A 5,749-nucleotide genomic window follows, 5' to 3' on the forward strand; every position below is an offset into this window, starting at 1 on the left:
TGAATAATTTATTTTCCCACAAGTTAAGAGATTTCGTAATCTCCTTAGGAATAATAGGGGCCGATTCTTTCATCAAGAAATAGGATAATTAGGCTTTGGATTTAATTGGGTAATTATCCCAAGCAAATAATTAAATCCAAGAAAATAATTCATCTCCATAAATTCATAGTGGTCGAAAATTCCAATAAAATGGGTAAGGCAATTATTGATGATCCTATAAAAATCTCACTCCCCAAAATAAAAATATAATTTGCGGCTATATTTCATTCCGCATCGATTAATTAAGGCCACGTCATCAATTCGACAAGATTGACTATTCCACCTCTCAACTCCAAAATAAAATTAGGTCGCATAGAAATCAAGCAATTAATTCACTCGTCAATTAATCCACATACTTCACGGCATTAAAACATTTAATGCAAAATTTTAGGGTTCGAAAATTAGGGTTCGAAAAGTGGGGCGTTACAACTAGTGTCTGCTTAGCACTTCTCCACGATACGGCTCCTCCAGCCAGCAGAAATACATAAACCGAGGTGGATCTCCTACTATCTTGGTATCCAGCAAAATCAGAATCAGAATACCCAATGATCTCTAAATGATCTGATTTTCTGTATGTGAGCATGTAATCTTTTGTTCTCTACAAATATCTCATAACATGTTTTCCTGTTTTCCAATGATCCATTCCGGGGTTACTGAGATACCTTCCCAACATGTTAACAATAAAAGCCAAATCGGGTCTAGTACATACTTGGGCATATATGAGACTTCCAATAGCCGAAGCATATGGAATCTTTTGCTTCTCATTAATCTCAAGACTTGTTCTAGGGCATTGAGCAAGACTAAACTTGTCTCATTTAGCCATAGGGGTGTCTAGAGGCTTGCGGCCATGCATCTCAAACCTTTTTAGCACTTTTTCAATATTTCCCTTTTGTGACAATCGTAAAATATCACCAGAGCGATCTCGGTGAATCTCGATCCCTAATACAAAAGAGGCTTCCCCAAGATCTTTCATCTCAATATTTCCCTTTTGGTGTCGTGCAACATTTCCTTATCATTTGTGGCAATTAATATGTCATCAACATACAGTACCAAGAAGATGCATCTACTCCCACTGAACATGTGATACACACAATCATCAATAACATTCGTTTCGAAACCAAATGAGAGAACTGGTTCATGAAATTTTTGGTACCATTGACGAGAGGCCTGCTTGAACCCATAGATGGATTTCTTAAGTATGCAAACCATTTTCTTTGGGTCTCCGACCACAAAACCTTCTGGTTGCTCCATATAAATCGTTTCCTCAAGTTAACATCCATCTGATGTAGCTCAAGATTAAAATGTGCTACTAATGCCATGATTATTCTTAATGAGTCTTTCGAAGAAACCGGAGAGAAAGTCTCTTTATAATCGATGTCTTCCTTCTGAGTGAAGCCTTTAGCTACAAGACGTGTCTTATATTTATCCACATTACCTTTTGAATCCCTTTTGATCTTAAAAATCCATTTGCAACCAATGGGTTTCACACCTTCAGGTACTGGGTAAATATCCCCAACGTCATTAAATAGCATTGACTTATATTCTTCATTTAAGGCTTGAGTCCACTTCTCAAACTGAGGATCCTTCATTGCTTGATCAACAGTGACAGGGTCATTGTTTTTCAAACCAATATTATCCTCATTTTCAGTGAGAAAAACCACATAATCACCCGGAATGTCATTTCTCCATTCTCTAGTGGACCTCCTTATTGGCATTGATTCTTGAGGTTGTTGAGGTTGAACTTGAATAATCTCATCAACATGATGTTGGTCCTCATTGAGATTATCAACTTGGAGTTGTGCATTTATAATATCATTTTCTTGAGGTTCTTGATCTAAGCATTGTCAGAAGCAGTAATGGGAATCATTATAGATTCCTCCTCAAAAAGTGATGTCCCTTATTGCATTCTTCCCCCCAAACTCAACATCCTCAAAGAACACCGCATTTCCCGTCTCAAAATTTATTCTTGTGGTGGGATCATAAAATTTGTAACCCCTCGACTTTTCTGAATAACAAAAGGTAGCTACTCACTGTTTTGGAGTCCAATTTCTTTTCATTTGGCTTGTAAGGCCAAGCTTCAGCTGGACATCCCCAAATGTGACTGTGACTTAGACTAGGCTTTCGTCCAGTCCAAAGCTCATAAGAAGTTTTAGCAGCTGGTTTAGTTGGTACCCTATTGAGAATATATGTTTTAGTCTTTAATGCCTCTCCCCAAAGTGATTGCGGCAACGAGGAATGAGAAATCATACTCCTCACCATATCTTTAAGAGTTCTATTTCGTCTTTCAGCTACACCATTCATGTTAGGCGACCCCGCTATTGTGTACTGAGGGACGATTCCGCACTCTTCCAGACAGAGGGAAAAAGGTCCTCGACGTTGTTCACGGCTCTGATACCAAACTGTCACGACCGCCCTTTAGGGTTAATAAATACGGGCGATCGTGATTAAAAGAATTTAATAAACAGACGAAAAGAATTAGGGTTTCAACACAAGTTGGACCAACAATTAATATCCCAATAAATAACCAAGAGTTAGATATTATACAACAAGAAATTCAAAATATCCATTATCCTAACAATTAACGTTGTCGACCCAAATAAAACATAATTAAGCGAAACGTCACAGCGGAAACAACCAAGAGAAAGAGTGACGTCATGTGTGAAGACACAACGACACTCAAGGTTCAAAGACAACAATAATATCTTAAATTCACTTGCTCAACACCACCACATCCTCGTCGCCGCTCAACCTGCACATAGGGGAAACACATGCAGGGCTGAGTATTATAAAAAATACTCAGTGGCTCATGCCGAAAACATTTTCAATAAACAGTAATTTATCATGCCATTCACAAGTAACCATCGGGGTTTAGCTTTAGAAATGCTCGAGGCACTCAAAATCATTTCCATTTTAAACATCGACTGATCAGTCATTTTCCCATAGACGTTAGCCATATCTGCCAATACATGACTTGGAATGTGGCCACAAACCAAGCCACTAGACCGGCCAGCCCGTGCGCTAGCACACGATCAACCATAGGTGTACACTAGTCCAAGTAGGGTTTGCTGCCCTACGAGGACCCGAATTCGATTTATATAACAATGGCGTATAGCCATATCAGATAGGCACGTTAAAACACAAATCACGGCATGATAAATACAGTTTCCTTTCCATCGATAAAATAATTAGGACGTTGTCCTTATTTAAAAGAAAGCCCACCTCGATTGCTTAAAATCTCAAGTACTCTCTTCCCTTTGGTCTCACGATTCACTTGCGATGATTCACCTTTAACATTTAGATAATACATAAATCAACACACTTTTCAAATAAATAGGTAAAAAGCATGCATCCTAAGCGAAGTTATTTATCTCGGTTTTCGGTTATTCGGCGGCCGCTTACGCCCCTAATTTCCTCCGTTGGCTACTCGTATTTTCTTAATGATATCGAATTAGATCCCAAGATTTTATTAAGCACATGAATTAATCTTCGAAAATATCTTCCCTCGCAATATATTTATTTCAAAACTTAGGGAAAATTATTTGTACATCGAATTATTCCGAGAATCAACTAAATAATTCCCTACAAGAAATTTAATTTTTACTCAAAGATTTAATTAGTTATTGGCCCAAAGATTTAATTAAAAGCCCAAGACTTAACTATTTTCTCCACCTTATATCTTCAATTACAAGTTAAAGCCCAACAATTAAATGGAGCTCATCTTTAATAATTCATCCAATTCTAATTAATGAGTCCCAATTCCATTTAAAAAAAAAAACAAAAGCTCCATACTTTACTAAATGTCAAGGCCCAAATTATTTAAAAAAAAAACCCAAGTACCAAATTATTCTTCCTTCCTTCACTCACGTTTCTCTCTTCCTCTCTCTCTCTCTCTATCTCTCTTCTTCTATCTCGACAAAAAATTTGCAGAAGCTCGACGCCTCCTCCGACTCACCGTCGAAATTACGATGCGGCTGCTGCTGTCAGAAATCGCGACGCCACTGCTGCTGCGCAATCGCCGCCGCCGTCAGACGCGCTGCTCCCCTGAACCGCTGCTGTTGCTGCTCGTCGCCGGAATCCGCCGTCGTTGCTACCGGGAGATGCGACGCCGCTGCTGTCAGCAGCGTCCGTCGGTCAATTCCGCCACCCGTTGCTCCGATTTACCCCGAAACAGACCCGACGCCTCCGACCCTAACCCGATTCGCCCCGCAAGTAAGGTTCTTAGTTTGGTTTCGTGAATTTCAGTTTGATCCTTTAAAAGGTTGCTCTTTGGTTTATTTTACTTCGATTTCGAGTTTCGATTGAACAACAAAGTGGTATGCAAGGAGATTTGAGATAGAGGGGAAGGTTTATACCTTCACTGAACAGGTCGGCTCAGGCAAAAAGATCAAGGCTGTTGGTTTCTCCTCCCTGAATTTGGATTCTTGGTTTCTGTAAAAAGATATAAGCTTTCCGTGTCAATGTAAATTCTTCTTGAGGAAGAGGATGATAGTTTTTTTTTGTTGCCTCCGTGGATGAGAAATCAGAATCTGCAAGGATTTGAAAGGAATGGTTCTTGAATCTCTGTCTCGGTCCTATTCAAAAATTTCAATGAGTTTGACGAGTTGATTCAGAAGCAAAAACGTGTACAGAGATGGAGTTTGCAAGATTACCTTGAGTAGGAATTTGAAGAGAATTCTTTGTTTGATGCAGAGATGGGAGGGACGAATGGTGCAGCAACTAATATAGAGGAGTAGAAGATTTGGTTGAGAGGTTGGAGAGATTTGGGGAGAGGGGAAAACGGTTTAGACGTGTATTGAGGGGTTTTTTTTGATTTAATTGAATTTATTTGGTATTTTATTTGTAGACTACGGAGGATGAAGATAACTGCCGGATCTTTATTTAGTAATTGAATTAATATCAAGGAGAATCGTTAGTTAAATTAGTTTAATTCACGGTCCATTGTATTTTATTTTAAATTATGCAGTCCATAATTTATTTATCACGGACTAGACCTTTATATTATTTGTCCAATTATTCGATCTAGAACGCAAATTGAGTTCAATAAATTTATTTCTCACGGAAATGAATTATTTTAGATTCGCACAGTAATTTATTTCACAAATCTCTAGTCCAGCAACAATTAATTCACCAACAATGAATTCACGGACTTTGCAATATAAAAGCATTAATACAAGTACTTTAGGGTTCACAAATTAGGTTTAGAAAAACAGGTAGTTACAGAATCAATTTGTGCAATATTTTAATAAGGCAGATTTGCACATAATTGAAAAGTGAATCTCGGCCATTGCAAAACCACAATCAAAACATCTCATTGCAATATATCAACAATTATGGATAAACCAAATCGGCGACATGTATTTGGCAATTAACAATTCAGTATGCGATAACAGAAAACATTGCACTTGATTTTGATCGATTCGATGCATACAAAATTAGGTTAAAACACTGACTTGAATAATTATAACAAACTCTCGCCGCATAACACATTAAAAATAATCGCACGAATTTATTCATAAATCAAAACCGTAATTCTCCTTTTCCAATTCTTAGAGAATCATCGATAGAGTGGCTCTGATACCATTTGTTCGAATAATTGAGTGAACAATTACATAAATCTCTCTATGATGATTAACCAAGAACGATGGAGAAGGAGCATAAACTGTAGAGCGGAAGCGTACCTTAATCCATAACGGATTGAGCAGCGGAATTG

The 5,749-nt window shown here is 38.0% G+C and overlaps 1 long non-coding RNA gene across 1 annotated transcript; it reads right to left on the reverse strand.

Moving 5' to 3' along the window:
• Positions 1–2,772: 2,772 nt before the first annotated feature.
• On the reverse strand, positions 2,773–4,420 carry LOC121741577. Its single transcript, XR_006037901.1, has 3 exons — positions 4,392–4,420; positions 3,259–3,324; positions 2,773–2,788 (listed from the first exon to the last, which is right to left on the reverse strand). It is a non-coding gene; the product is annotated as an uncharacterized LOC121741577 (long non-coding RNA).
• Positions 4,421–5,749: the final 1,329 nt, after the last annotated feature.

The sequence above is a fragment of the Salvia splendens genome, chromosome 7 (genome assembly GCF_004379255.2).
Source record: "Salvia splendens isolate huo1 chromosome 7, SspV2, whole genome shotgun sequence".
Taxonomy (NCBI): Eukaryota; Viridiplantae; Streptophyta; class Magnoliopsida; order Lamiales; family Lamiaceae; genus Salvia; species Salvia splendens.